Raw genomic sequence first — 16932 nt, forward strand, 5'->3', positions numbered from 1 at the left:
CATAGTGATCAGACGAGAAGAAAAGGTAAAAGGCATCCAAATCAAAAAGGAAGAAGTAAAACAGTCATTATTCGCAGATGACATGATATTGTACATAGAAAACCCTAAAGACTCCATAAAAAACTACTAGATTTAATAAATGAATTCAGCAACATAGCAGGATACAAAATTAACATCCAGAAATCTATGGCATATTTATACAACAATAATGAACTCTCAGAAAAAAAAATAAAAACACAATTCTACTTAACCATTGCAATAAAAAAATGAAGATACTTAGGAATAAACTTAAGCAAGGAGGTAAAACATCTGTACTCAGAACAGTACAGGATGTCAAAAAAAGAGATAGAGGAAGATATAAACAAGTGAAAGAATACACTGTGTTCATGGACTTGTAGAATCCACATCATTGAAATGTCCATACTACCCAAAGCAATCTATAGATTCAATGAAATCCTTAGTAAAATACCAACTGCATATTTCACAGATCTAGAAGAAACACTCCAACAATTTATATGGAACCCAAAAGAGACCCCAAATATCTGCAGCAATCTTTAGAAAGAAGAACAAAGTTGAGGGAATCACAATACCAGATATCAAGTGATAGAACAAATCCACTGTACTCAAAACATTCTGGTACGTGCACAAGAACAAGTATATAGACCAATGGAATAGAACAGAGAACCCAGAAATCAAACCAAGCCACTACGCTCAATTAATATTTGACAAAGGAGGTAAGAACTTACAATGGTGTAAAGAAAGTCACTTAAATAAATGGTGCTGGGAAAAGTGGACAGGTATATGCAAAAAAAAAAAAAGTGAAGCAAGACTACCATTTTACAAGATACTTGAGAATAAACGAAAAATGGATAAAATACCTGAATATAAGTTGTGAAACAATAAAAATCTTAGAGGAAACCATAGGCAGCAACATCTCAGACATCTCCCTTACTAATATGTTTACCGATACATCACCTATGGCAAAGGAAACTAAGGAGAAAATAAACAAATGGGACTACATCAAAATAGAAAAGATTCTGCACAGCTAGAAAAACCTTCAACAAAATGACAAGAGAGCCCACTCCATGGGAGAACATATTTGCCAATGATACATCTGATAAGGGGTTAATTTCCCAAGTATATAGGGAACTCATATAACTTTACAAAAGGAACACAAAAAAATGAAAAATGGCCAAAGGACTTAGACACTTCTCTAAAGTGGACATACAGAATTCCAAGAGACAAATGAAAAAATGCTCAAAGTAACTAATCATCTGAGAGATGCAAATCAAAATGAAAATGAGGTATCACCTTACACCTGTCAGAATGGCTATCATCAACAAATCAACAAACTGCAAGTGTTGGCCAGGATGTGGAGAAAAGGGAACCCTAGTACACTGCCGGTGGCAATTAAGACTGGTGTAGCCACTATGGAAAACATTATGGAGTTTCCTCAAAAATTAAAAATGTAACTCCCATTTGATCCAGTGATCCAACTTTTATGAATATATCCTAAGAAATCAGAAAGGATATATGCATCCCTATGTTCATAGCAGCACAATTTACAATAGCTAAGATTTGTAAACAACCCAAATGCCCATCAACAGAAGAGTGGGTAAAAAAAAACCACAAAAAAACGGTGTTACATTTATCCAATGGAATACTATGTAGCTGTGAAAAAGAAAGAAGTGTTACTATTTGCAATGGCATGGATGGACCTGTAGAGTATTATGCTAAACAAAATAAGCCAGTCAGAGCAAGGCAAGTATCACATGATCTCACTCATATGTAGAATAAAAAGAACAAAATAAACTGTTGAACAAAGTAGATCCTGAGACATGGAAGCATGTAACAGACTGAAGATCCTCAGAGGGAAGGCGGGGGAGGGTTACTGGGTATGCTCATATGACTTGTATGCATATATGCATAAGCCATGGACACAGACAATATGGTGGTGAAGGCCTGGGGAGGGAAGCGAAGCAGGCTAGAAGGGGTCATTAGCAGGGGGAGGGGACATATGTAATACTTTCTTTTTTATTTTATTTTTTAATTGCTTTATTGCTTAAAATATTACAAAGAGTATTATACATGTCTCCTTTTTTTTCTCCCCTTGACCTTCCCCTAGCCTCCCATACCCCCCAGTGTCTTGTGTCCATTAGTTATGCTTATATGCATGCATACAAGTCCTTCGGTTGATCTCTTACCCACCCCCCCACAACCCTCCCCACCTTCCCGCTGTAGTTTGACAGTCTGTTCAAATACTTTCAAAAACAAAGATTTTTTTAAAAATAAAAATAATAAAGAATACACACAGAGAGTTGGTATCATAGTTGATAACACAGAGTTCAGAATTCCACTGCGTACATGTCAAACACTGTACAAGTACACTCTTTGGGGCATTAGGGAGGAAAGATTACATTGTAAACTTAATTCTAATAAATGGTCTGGGTAATGAGCAGTTGGAGCCTGCCTTTCTTGGCAGCCCTACTGGAGCCTATGAAGCCCAAATAAGACTCTTGCAACATTCCTCCTGCAGTTTCAAACACTGTTTTAAAGTCACTCTTTTCCCTATGAACTAAAACTACCATGGAACTAATCTTGTGGAAAACAGGGTATAAATAAAGAGTGTGATTGTACATAATCTTAATGCTTTTTCATTTAGCTCTCTGAAAGGTGAGCTCATAAAAAGTGCTTTTCTTAATATCTCATCCCTGGAAAGTGAGATGTCATTTATTTATGTTTCTGCATGACACTGAGAAAGGTAGCCAACAATAAGATAGATTTGCAGTGTATCCTCAAAATGTACTTTGCAATTATAAGTATAGATGTGCCACTAATTTACCAAAGAATGGTACAATATGACGTAGTGTGCAATCACTTTCTTACCAGTGTGTTACTATTAAAAATATAGAGACAACCAAAGTAGTAGCAAATAGCTGGTATTGCTGCTTTGTTGTTTACTTGCCTGACCAACTAAGTGCATATATAAGCACATTGGAAATAAAATATTTCATCTGAATCCTAAGTAGTAATAGTACACAATGAGAACCTCTGAAACCCATGACTCTTATATGCTAGCATTTGAAATTCTGATTAAATATTTTAACCGAGTTCAGATCTGATATGAAGTTAGTTTTATTTCTCAGTTCAAAAATACAGCCACAGTGTACACCGGATAAAAACTGACAACCTTGCATAAAATATTAGAAATATTGAAGGGAATTAATATTGCTTTTAAAATATGGTGATTCCACCTGGCTAAATAAATGAAACAATCTCTGAATTTGGTGTTAATTATTAAATGTAGTGGATGAATTTTGCCAAACATCAGATAATTTTCATTGAAAGGAAAAATAAATAAAGTTTGCAATAGTTATAAATATTAGGAGATTATATAAGAAAGCATAGAAATGACCAATGACTCTACTTAAAAGTAACATTTATGTTTTGTATCTAAATATTTAGAAAATTTACATAGATTTCATGCCTAAAAGAGTTTTTATTTTTTTAATACATTTTTATTGATTTCAGAGAGGAAGGGAGAGGGAGATAAAGAAACATCAACGATGAGAGAGAATCATCAATCAGCTGCCTCCTGCACACCCCGCATTGGGGATCCAGCCCACAGCCTGAGCATGTGCCCCGACTAGGAATTGAATTGTGACCTCCTGGTCAACCACTGAGCCATGCCGGCCAGGCTTTAAATGAGTTTTTTTTAAAAGAGAAATATAATTTTCCTCAACAAGATAGTTAGACATTAAAATATTCACAATATATCTATTCTGTAAGGATACTTGAACTTTAAGTATATCAAGAAAACAGCAAATGTAAGCTCAAAATTAAGAAACAATCTATAAGGAGAAAAATTATAAGAATGTAAATCCATTGACCCCAACGAGGATGAAAGGTCATATAATGCATAGTTTTTCATTATTTTAAAAATAGCAGAACACAGAAATTATCTCTTTATTCTGTTAGCCGACTAGGAAGAAAAATGTTTACTTGTAAATTAGGATAGGCATAAGAAAAAATCATGCAACTGTCATCTCTGTTGACACTGAAATAAAATATGTGTGCTTGCCAGACATCTAATATTGAATCTGACACTTATGAATACAGATAGAGTTTTATAAAGTCTAATAAAATACTATGTTTCATTGGCTACCTCTTTCCTTCATGTACTTCTACTTTATGTGAAAACCAGAAACAGTAAATACTGTCAGAAGACAGTAGTGTACACCAAAAAATGTGGGACAAATATATTATCTCTATCCTCATACCTCCAGTGTCCACTTTCCCTCTTTTCCTAGGTTCTAAAGGTAATGTTTAGAAATAAAATAGAATATGTTTCAAATTTATTGTTACCCCAAATGTGAAACTGGCAATGTTTTAGAATAGATTGGGGTAAGGGAAAGGTACTATGTATTAAAAAAAAACAAAACATTTTGGCACTAATACTCTTATTTACATTTGAGTCCTATGAAATTAGCATATATAATGAGAAATTCAGGGAGAATCTTATTTTTATCTTATTAAACTTTTTATTTTCTTGAAAAGTTGAAATATGCTGAATATTATTGACTTTTAGATAATGTGTACTAATATGTGACTATTGAAATCTAACAGCATGAAAATTTATATATAATACTAAAAAAATGCTATTATAACACAATCAGCAATTGTGCACTTGAAGGACAAAATTAGAGTAAGGTTCCAAATGTACTAATAATTATATTTTCCATATGATTGGCAGAGGAATTTTCTGTGTAACAGCTTTTTCAAACTAATTTTTAGTGGCATACTAAAATTCTATGTGCCAAAACTAAATTTTTAGTCTTATATAATTCACATACAACCTATATACTTAGTGGCACTACAATATGACCTCCCATAAATCTTGGATTAGTAAAGGATATAAGGCAATTTTTTAAAAATGAAATAATCAGCAGTTTCTGATGTCATCCTGACTACATTTCCAAGGTGAAAGTTCATTGTAAACATTAAGAATTGAACAACATATTTAAAGAGCCAAGAGAAAAAATAATTTCAAGCCTATGAATGACATTTTAGACAAGGATTTACTGCCATAGGATATATGTTGGGGAACTAGCCTTTGATTGCCTGTTCCCTGAAATAACAAAGCTGGTTACAAAAGAACAATGGGAGTACATGGAATTGTTGACAGTAGAAACAAAACAGTATCATGAGATTTTCCAGTCTATGGTGTAATGTTATCTAATGATAGAATTTCTCACCATTCTTTCATTGAACCAAACACATCTGTGACAGAAAGCTGATAGTAAATGGATATGCTGAAATAATGATGAGGAGGTTTATTTGCTGATATAACTACTAGTTGAGAGATTTTTATTTTATTTTTTAATAAATGGAGCTATATGTGCCTATAATAAATTACCAGGAATTCAAATTTTATAACTTAAAGCAGGAGTCCTCAAACTTTTTAAACAGGGGGCCAGTTCACTGTCCCTCAGACCGTTGGAGGGCCGGACTATAGTTCAAAAAAAAAACTATGAACAAATTCCGATGCACACTGCACATATCTTACTTTGAAGTAAAAAAACAAAACGGGAACAAATACAATATTTGTATTTGCATGTGGCCCGCGGGCCGTAGTTTGAGGGCCCCTGACTTAAAGTCTTAAATGGCTTGTGTAACTTTGCATAAAAATAAATATGAAAATGATGAATATTTATATTAATTAATTTATTCAACAATATGTGTTGAGTGCCTAGTTTGTACCAAAAGATGTTCTACAGTTGCGGAGACAGTAATGGAAAAAATATAACGTATCTTCTCAAAGAGTTAATAACTTAGAACAATTTATATATATTCTTATATAATCCCAGTAAAAATTTGAACAGGAAATGCTCAGTGATGTAGACTGATGACGGGTTTTTGCCCACTAAGCTATTTCACCACATTGATAATTCAAACAGTTAACACAGAATCTTGAGTTTGCCATGACATTGATAACAAATTTTATCTGTAAAGGAGTAATAAACCAAATTCAATGGACTTCTTAGAGGGGAATCAACCAAGTTCAGTAAGATTTAGAAATTAAATCAGAATGCTAATATATTAATATTATTGATAATATAAAGAGCACTTTTTCATGTAGGTAAATCATATTCAGGAAAGAAAATTCAAAAGAAAGGGTAGTTGGTGAACATAGGATCAGAACAATCAAAGGTATCAGATTAAGTTAGCTAGATACATTCAATCCCAATGGCGACAACATACCTGCAATATATTTAGTATTCCTGCTTTCGAGTAAATAAATTTTGACTTTCTGTTTTACAGAAGAGATCCACAAAATAGCAGTTTTCATCACTATCTTTCAAAATGTGGTGATTCCTTCTGTTTATAAATAAACTAGAGGCCCAGTGCACAAAAATTTCTGCACTCAGGTGGGAGAGGGGGTCCCTCAGCCCGGCCTGTGTCCTCTTGCAGTCTGGGACCCCTCAGGAGATAACTACCTGCTGGCTTAGGCCTGCTCCCGGGTGGCAGAGGGCAGGCCCAATCCCTAGGTACAGCCCCCGGTTGGGCTCAGAGCAGGGCCGATTGGGGAGTTGGGGCGCCACCCCCTGTCATGCACAGAGCAGGCCAGGTCAGGAGGTTGCAATGCCAACCCTAGTCACACTCAGGGTAGGGCCGATTGGGGGGTTGGGGCACCACCCCCATCACACTCAAGGCAGGGTCGATAGGGAGGTTGCAGCGCCACCCCCTGTCACGCACAGAGCAGGGCCCATCAGGGGTGTTGGGGCTCTGTACACTGTCACACACAGAGCAGGGCCGATCAGTGGGTTGAGGAGCTCCCCCCTGTCATGCACAGAGCAGGGCCGATCAGGGCGGATAGGGAGGTTGTGGCCTGCCCCCTGTCACACACACAGCCGCAGGGCGATCAGGAGGTTTGGTCGCTGCCCCCTGTCACACTGATCCCAGTGATGGGAGGCATATTACCCTTTTACTATATAGGATAGAAGCCTGGTGCATGGGTGGGGGCCAGCAGGTTTGCCCTGAAGGGTGTCCTGGATCAGGGTAGGGGTCCCGCTTGGGTGCCTGGCCAGCCTGTATGAGGGGATGATGGCTGTTAGATAGGATAGGCTAAGACATCTCAAAACAGTTTGTTAACTTTTAGCATTTCTTCAGCTGGTTCAACACATTGGTCTTCAAGATGGAATCCTATCTAATAAAAGAGAAACATGGTAATTAGCATACGACCGCTACCCTTCCCATTGGCTAATCAGGGCGATATACAAATTAACTGCCAGCCAAGATGGCGGCCGGCAGCCAGGCAGCTGGAAGCGAACATGAGGCTTGATTGCTTCAGTGACGGAGGACTCCAAAGTTCCCCGCCTGCCTTGCCGGCCTCTGAGCTTACAATTTGAAAAATTGTAACAAATATAGAAGCTAAACAAAACCCCAGAAACCTGCTTTAGTCAGCCAGGCTTCAGCCAGCAGTACCTCAACATTGTTTCAAATACAGAAGGTAAACAAAGGCCAGAAACCTGCTTTCAGCAGCCGAGGCCTCAGACTGGAGCCGAGCCTCAGAGCTAAAGCTGGCCCAGAATAAAAAAAAAAAAAAGAAAAGAAGGAGCGGTTGGGAGCTTCAGTCACTCGCCAGCCTGAAAACGGCCCTCAGCCAATCACCCAGACTGGCCAGGCACCCCAGTGGGGACCCCCACCCTGAAGGGTGTGTGACCAGATGCAAACAGCCATCATCCCCTCACCCAGGCTGGCCAGGAACCCCAGTGGGGACCCCCACCCTGATCCAGAACACCCTTCAGGGCAAACCAGCCGGCCCCCACCCATGCACCAGGACTCTATCCTATATAGTAACAGGGTAATATGCCTCCCGGCACCGGGATCAGCGTGACAGGGGGCAGCACCCAAACCCCCTGATCGCCCTGTGTCTCTGTGTGTGTGACAGGGGGCGGGGCCACAACCTCCCTATCCGCCCTGCTCTGTTTGTGACAGGGGAAGGTGCCCCAACCCCCTGATCAGCCCTGCTCTGTGCCTGATAGGGGAGAGCTTCCCAACCCCCTGATCGCCCTGCGGCTCTGTGTGTGACAGGGTGCAGCGCCCTAACTACCTGATCAGCCTGCTCTGTGTGTGACAGGGTGCAGCGCCCCAACCCCCTGATCGTCCCTGCTCTGTGGGTGATAGAGGGTGATGCCCCAACCCCCCTACGCCACGGGCCCTGCTCTGTGTGTGAGGGGGTAGAACCATAACCTCCCCATCGGCCCTACCCTGAGTGTGACAGTGGCGGCGCCCCAACCCCCTGATTGGCCCTACTCTGTGGGTGATAGAGGGCGGTACCCCAACCCCCTGATCCGCCCTGTTCTGTGTGTGACAAGGGGGAGCTCCTCAACCCCCTGATGGGCCCTGCTCTGTGCATGGCAGGGGGCAGCGCCCCAACACCCTGATCGGCCCTGCTCTGTGTGTGACAGGGGGTGGTGCCCCAACTCCCCTATTGGCCTTATCCTGTGAGTGACAGGGGGGAGCTCCTCAACCCCCTGATCGGCCCTGCTCTGTGTGTGACAGGGGGGAGCTCCTCAACCCCCTGATCGTCCCTGCTCTGTGTGTGACAGGGTACGAAGCCCCAACCCCCCTGATGGGCCCTGCTCTGTGCATGACTGGGGGTGCTGCCGCAATTTCCCTATTGACCCTGCCTTGAGTGTGACAGGGGGCGGTGCCCCAACCCCCAATTGGCCGTATCCTGAGCGTGACTAGGGGTGGCATCGCAACCTCCTGATCTGCCCTGCTCTGTGCATGACAGGGGGTAGTGCCCCAACTCCCCAATCGGCCCTGCTCTGAGCCCGACCAGGGGCTGCACCTAGGGATTAGGCCTGCCCTCTGCCACCCGGGAGCAGGCCTAAACCAGCAGGTCATTATCTCCCGAGGGGTCCCAGATTGTGATAGGACACAGGACGGGCTGAGGGATCCCCTCTCCCTACCAAGTGCACATATTTTTGTGCACCGGGCCTTTAGTACAATAATAAAAGGATAATCATTCAAATTAAAGGTTATTATGATGTGTTTACATGTACTTTTTATTAAACTTCCTTTATTTGAGATAATTACAGATCCACTTGCATAGATAATAAATAATGCAGATACCCCTATCTATACCATAGTTTTCCCAAAATGAACATTTTTAAAAACCATAGGACAATATCACAAGAGGATATTAATATTGATATAGGCATGATAAAAAACAGTTCTACCACAAAGCACCTTCTATTGCCATTTTTAAAAATGTTTCTTTCAATTGTTGAGTAACTTGGTGATGTGAGGCAGTGCTTCACCTTAAATAAAGTAATTACAAAAACTTTAAGAGACAAAGGACAACGTTGGAAGTGAAAAGGAAAGATCAGAGGAGGTAAAACAGCACCTCCACAAGAGCTTGCATGATATGGTTTGGGATGAGCCAGATAATCAGCCAATTTGAGGAGAGTTGTCCTATCCACAAATAGGACAAGATCCAACTAGAACAGGAGAACTGAAATAACTCAAGTAAGTGGCTTTCCTAGAGCACCCACCTCAGGAGATCATACAGACGGCACCACTGGGTCCCAAAAAATACCTACTGCATAAGACAACTCCACAAATTCTGAGAGGCATAGTAGTTTGGTCTAATACATAGAAACAAATACAAAGGGACAGCAAAAATGGGGAGACAAATAAAAAACCCCAAATGAAAGAAAAGAAGGACTCATTAGAAAATGAGCTAAATGAAATGGATGTAAACAATTTGTCAGATAAATAATTCAGAGTAATGGTAATAAGGTGCTCAAATAATTCAGTGAGAACTGCAGGTAACTTAATGAGAATAATAAGGGTCTTAATGAGAGCTACATCAACATTAAAAGAAACTGTGAAACAATAAATACGAATCAATAGGAAATTAGGAAAGATATAGCTGAAATTAAAAAAAAAAAAACCTGAAAGGATCCAACAGTAGACTAGCAGAAGCTGAGGACCAAATGAATGAATTAGAAGACAAGGTAGAAAAAAGCCACTCATTCAGAGTAGCCAATGGAAAAAAAAATTAAAAAGTAGGAAGAAAGTTTAAGGTAGCTTTAGAAAAATATGAAACATATCAAAATTCACATTATAGTGGTACCAGATGGAGTAGAACAGGGGTCCTCAAAATTTTTAAACAGGGGGCCAGTTCACTGTCCCTCAGACCGTTGGAGGGCCTGATTATAGTTTTAAAAAAAACTATGAACAAATTCCTATGCACACTGCACATATCTTATTTTGAAGTAAATAAAACAAAACGGGAACAAATACAATATTTGTATTTGCATGTGGCCCGCGGGCCGTAGTTTGAGGACCCCTGGAGTAGAACCTAAGAAAGGAATAGAAAACCTATTTGAAGAAATAATGGCAGAAAATTTCCTTAACCTGGTGAAGGAAAATTCATTCAAGTTAAGGAAAAAAGGAGAGTCTCAATCAAGATGAACCCCAAAAGACCCACACCTAGGCACATATTAAGAAAAATGGCAAACATTAAAGACAAAGAAAGGATCTTAAAGGCTACAATAGAGAGAAAGAAAATTACATACAGGGATCCTCCATTAAACTGTCAGCTGACTTCTCAATAGAAGAACTTCAGGCCAGAATGGTATGGTGTGAAGTATACAAATAATGATAACCAAAGGACTGAACCCAAGACTACTCAATGCAGCAAGGCTATCCTATCTAATAATAGACAAACATGGTAATTAACAGTACCTCCGACACACTTCCCATTGGCTAATCAGGGTGATATGCAAATTAACTGCCAATCAAGATGGCTGCTATTATTGTTCAAAAGTTTATAATGGTCTCTATTGACCATGAATGAGTGAGATCATGTGGTATTTTTCCTTTATTGACTGGTTTATTTCACTTAGCATAATGCTCTCCAGTTCCATCCATGCCATTGCAAATGGTAAGAGTTCCTTCCTTTTTACAGCAGCATAGTATTCCATCGTGTAGATGTACCACAGTTTTCTAATCCATTCATCTACTGATGGGCACTTAGGCTGTTCAGAGCTGCCTCAAACAGATTGTCAAACTGCAGCGGGAAGGCCGGGGAGGGTTGGGGGACAGGAGGTAGGGGGGTAAGAGATCAACTAAAGGACTTGTATGCATGCATATAAGCATAACCAATGGACATAAGACACTGGGGGATAGGGGAGGCTAGGGGACTGTCTAGGGCGGGGGGGATAAAATGGATACATATGTAATACCCTTTGTAATACTTTAAGCAATAAAAAAAATAATAATAAAAAAAAATAAAAAAATAAAAAGATGGCTGCTGGCAGCCAGGCAGCTGAAGTGAGCACGAGGCTTGCTTGCTCCAGTGAAGGAGGAAGCCAAAGTTCCCCACCTGCCACTGCTGGGCTCTGAGCTTGCACTCTAAGAAACAATGTTGCAATTATAGAAGCTAAACAAACCCCATGCTTTCAGCCAGCCGGCCAAGCTGGAGTTGCAACAGTGTTTCAATTATAGAACCCAAACAAACCCAGATACCTGCTTCCAGCAGCCAAGGTCACAGAGCTGGAGCCAAGCCTCAGAGCTAAAGCCGGCTCTCAGTTCCAGTGACAGCCATAGAAGGTAAATAAATCCCAGAATAAAAAGAAAAGAAAAAAAGGAGAGGTTGGGAGATTCAGTCACCCGCCAGCCTGAAAACGGCCCTCAGCCCCTCACCCAGGCTGTCCAGGCACCCCACTGGGGACCCCCACCCTGAAGGGGGTGTGACCAGCTGAAAACAGCTATCATCCCCTCACCCAGGCTGGCCAGGCACCCAAGCGGGACCCTCACCCTGATCCAGGACACCCTTCAGGGCAAACCAGACAGCCCCACCCATGCACCAGGCCTCTATCCTATATAGTAAAAGGGTAATATGCCTCCCATCACCAGGATCAACGGAGCAGTGAGGCCTCACAGCCTCCTTGTCAAGCGGAGCCGCGAGACCTCACAGCACTGGGATCAGCGGAGCAGTGAGGCTTCCTAGCACCAGGATCAGCTGAACAGCGAGGCCTCACTGCCCCGGTGTCAAGCGGAGCTGCGAGGCCTCCCAGCAATGGGATCAGTGGAACAGCGGGGCCTCCTAGCACTGTTTCAGCGGAGCCATGAGGCCTCCTGGTCCCCACCGGGGAGTGGGCCTAAGCCAGCAGGTTGTTATCTCCCGAGGGGTCCCAGACTGTGAGAGAGCACAAGTGGGGCTGAGGGACACCCCCCCCCACCAGTGCACAAATTTTTGTGCACCGGGCCTCTAGTTATTTATAATGAAAAGTGAAATAAAGAGCTTCACAAACAACAACAGAAAAGGCTAAAAGAATTTCTTAGCACCAAACCAGCACTGCAAGAAATGTTAAAGGGACTGTTAGAAGAAGAAGAAATAGAAAGAGAACACTGGCATGAAGAACAAGAACGGCAATACATAACTAACTATCCTATATAATGAAAGGGTAATATGCAAATTGACCCTAATGGCAGAATGACCAGGAATGACAAATCGCTATGATGCACACTGACCACCAGGGGGCAGACGCTCAATGCAAGAGCAGTCCTCTGGTGGTCAGTGTGCTTCCACAGGGGGAGTTCCACTCAGCCACAAGCTGTACTGACAGCTGCAAGTACAGTGGCAGTGGCAGGAGCCTCTCCCACCTCCTCAGCAGTGCTAAAAGATGTCTGACTGCAGCTTAGCCATCAGATGGACATCCCCTGAGGGCTGCCAGCTTAGGCCTGATCCCCCTGGGACTAGGCCTAAGCTGGCATGTGGACATCCCCCGAGTTGTCCTGAACTGCAAGAGGGTGCAGGCTGGGCTGAGGGACATCCAGAGCATTTGAATTTTCATACACTGGGCCTCTAGTCAATAATAACCTTAAATGTAAATAGCTTAAATGCTCCAATAAAAGACATAGGCTAGCTGAATGGATGAGAAAACATGACACATATACTTGCTTTCTGCAAGAAACCCACCTCAGAACAAATAACTCACACGGACGGAAATTGAAGGGATAGAAAAAATTTATAGGAAAATGGTAATAAAAATATAAAACCTGGGTTAACAATACTCATGTCCGACAAAATACACTTCAAAGTGAAGGCCATAACAAGAGATAATGAAGGTCACTTCATAATACTACAGGGATCAATACAACAAGAGGATATAATTCTGTAAACATGTATATGCCCAACACAGGAGCATTCAGATGTATATATATAACTTCTGGAGGATTTTAAGGGAGAGTTGACAGTGATACAATCATAGTAGGGGACTTTCATACCTCAATGACATCACTTGATAGATCTTCTAGACAAAAAAAAAAAATCAACAAGGAAACAGAGACCCTAAACAGCACACTAGATCAAATTGAATTAATTGATACTTTCAGAACATTTCACCTGAAAGCTACAAAATATACATTCTTTCAAATGCACATGGGACATTTTCAAATATAAACCACATGTTAGGAGACAAATTAAGTCTCTACAAGTTCAAGAAGACTGAAATCATATCAAATATCTTCTTAGATCACAATGGTTTTTAATTACAAATCAACTAGAGTAAAAGCACTCAAAATAATTCAAAAAAATGGAGGCTAAATAGCAAGCTATAAAAAAAAAATGAATGAGTTACCAGAGAGGTCAAAAAAGAAACAAAAAAATATCCTGGAAACAAATGAAAATGAACATACAACAAACAAAATCTATGGGGCACAATGAGTTCAGTCCTTAGAGAAAAGTTTATATCATTGCAGGACTAAACCAAAAAACAAGGAACACTTTTAATGTTATCGAACCATACAAGTTAAAGAATTAGAAAGAACAACAAGAAAAGCCCAGAGTAAGTAGAAGGAAGAAAATAATAAATATCAGAGTGGAAATAAATGATATAGAGACTAAAAACAATATTTAAAAAGTCAATAAAACCAAGAGCTAGTTCTTTGAAAAGATAAATAAAATCCATGACCACTAGCAAGACTCATCAAGAAACAAAGAGAAAGAATTCAAATAAAGAAAATTAGACACGAAAGAGGTGAAGTAACAACTGACCCCACAGAATTATTAAGGATCATAAAAAATCATACTATGAATGACTGTATTCCAACAAATTAGGAAACCTGCATGAAATGGACATATTCCTAGAAAAATACAATCGTTCAAAACTCAATCAGGAAGGATCAGAAAACCTGAATAGATGGATAACTACTGATGAAATTGAAGCAGTAATAATAATAAAATCTAGAAAACAAAAGCTCTGGTCCAGATGGCATCATAGGAGAGTTTTACCAAACATTCAAAGAAAAGTTAACACATATGCTCATATTCCAAACTATTCCAAAAATTTTAAGAGGAAGGAACACTTCTAAGCTCTTTTTATGAGGACAATATTACCCTAATTCCAAAACCAGATGAAGACACTACAAAGAAAGAGAATTAAATGCCAATAGCCCTGATGCACAGAGATGTTAAAATCCTCAAAGAATTTTAGCAAATCAGATCCAGCAATATATTAGAAAGATCACACACCCTGACCAAGTGGGATTTATTTAGGCATGTAAGGCTGGTACAACATTTTCAAATCAATAAACATGATAAATCACATAAACAAATTGAAAGACAAAAATCACATGATCACAATAGACACAGAAAAAGCATTCAACAAAATTCAACACCATTTTTTCATAAAAACTATCAGCAAAGTGGGAATAGAAAGATCATACCATAAAATAATAAAGGCCATATATGTCAAACCCACTGTCATCATACCCAATGGCCAAAAACTAAAACCATTTCCTCTAAGAAAAAGAACAAGAAAGGGATATCTACTTTCACCACTCTTATTCAATATAGTACTAGAAGTTCTAGCCACAGCAATCAGACAAGAAAAAAATATAGGCATGTAAATTGGAAAGAAGGAAGTAAAACTGTCATTATTTGCAGATGAGATGAAATTGTACATAGAAAACCCTAAAGACTCCACCAAAAAAACTACTAGATTTAATAAATGAACTCGGCAATGTAGCAGGATACAAAATTAACAACCAGTAATCAATGGCATTTTTATACACCAAATAATGAATTCTCAGAAAGAGAGACTGAGAAAATGATCCCATTTATAATTGCTAGAAAAAAATAATATATTTAGGAATAAACGTAATCAAGGATGTAAAAGAGCTATACTTGGAAAATAACAAGAGGTTGAAAAAAAGGGAGAGAGGAAGATCTAAACAAGTTGAAGAATATATTCTATTCATGGATTGGTAGAATTATCATCATTAAAATTTCCATCGTACCCAAAGCAAGCTCTAGGTTCAATGCAATCCAAGTTAAAATTAGCAATGGCATATTTCACAGATTTAGAACAAAATTTCATATGGAACAAAAAAAAGGCCCTGAATAGCCTCAGCCATCTTGAGAAAGAAGAACAAAGTTGGAGGAATCACAATACCAGCTATCAAGCCATACTACAAAGCCACTCTAATCAAAACAACCTGGTACTGACACAAGAACAAGACTATAGATTAATAGAACAGAACAGAGAACCCAGTAATCAACCCAAGCCATTATAATCAATTAATATTTAACAAAGGAGGCAAGAGCATACAATGGATTAAAGATAATCTCTTAAATAAAGGGTGTTGAGAAATCAGACAAGTACCTGCAAAACAATGAAACTAGACCACCAGCTTACACCATACACAAGTACACAAGAATAAACTCAAAATGGATAAGAAACTTAAATATAAGTTGTGAAACTATAAAAATCCTAGAAGAAACCATAGGCAGAAAAACTCTCAGACATCTCATGTAGCAAAATTTTAACTGATACAATGCCTAGGGCAAGAAAAACAAGACAAAATTAACAAATGGAACTACATCAAAATAAAAAGCTTCTGTACAGCAAAAGAAACTGGCACAAAAATGAAAAGGGAATCCTTTATATGGGAGAAGATATTTGTAAATGAGATATCTGATAAAGGGTTAATTTCCAAAATATATAAAGTACACATACAACTCAACAAAAGAAAGATAAATAATCCAATTTTTAAAAAATGGGCAGAGGATCTAAATACACACTTCTCTAAAGAGGACATACAGATGACCAAGTGACAGATGAAAAATCAAAGTCACTAATCATCACAGAGATGCAAATTTAAATGACCATGAGGTATAACCTTACTCCTGCCAGAATGGCTACCATCAATAAATCAACAAACAAGTGCTGGTGAGGATGTATACAAAAATGAATCCTAGTACACTACTGGTGGGAATGCAAACTGGTACAGTCATTATGGAAAACAGTGTGGAGCTTCCTCAAAAAATTAAATATGGACTGCCATTTGACCGAGTGATCCTACTTCTAGGGATATATCTTCAGAAGCATGAAACCCCAATCAGAGAGAATATATACACTCCTATATTCAAAGCAGCATAATTTACAACTAGAGGCCTGATGCACAAAATTCATGCACTCGGGAGGTCCCTCAGCCCAGCCTACACCCTCTTGGAGTCCAGGAGCCCTCAGGGGATGTTCAACTGACGGCTTAGGCCAGCTCCCTGCTACGCTCGCGAGCCATGAGCCTGGCATCTGGTTGAGCGGTGATCTCCCTGTGGGAGTTCACTGACCACCAGGGGCATCTCCTGCATTGAGTGTCTGCCCTATGGTGGTCAGTGTGTATCATAGTGACTGGTCATTCTACCCTTTGATCGATTTGTATATTAGTCATTTATATAGGACTAGAGGCCCAGTGCATGAAATCAGGCTCCAGTGGGGTCCCTCGGCCTGGCCTGCGGGATCAGGCTGAAACCAGATCTCCAACATCTTCCAAGGAGTCCCAGACTGTAAGAGGGCCCAGGCCATGGCAAGGGACCCCACTGGTGCATGATTGGGGCCAGGGAGGGAC

This window comes from Myotis daubentonii, chromosome X (genome assembly GCF_963259705.1).
Source record: "Myotis daubentonii chromosome X, mMyoDau2.1, whole genome shotgun sequence".
In the NCBI taxonomy this organism is placed as follows: domain Eukaryota; kingdom Metazoa; phylum Chordata; class Mammalia; order Chiroptera; family Vespertilionidae; genus Myotis; species Myotis daubentonii.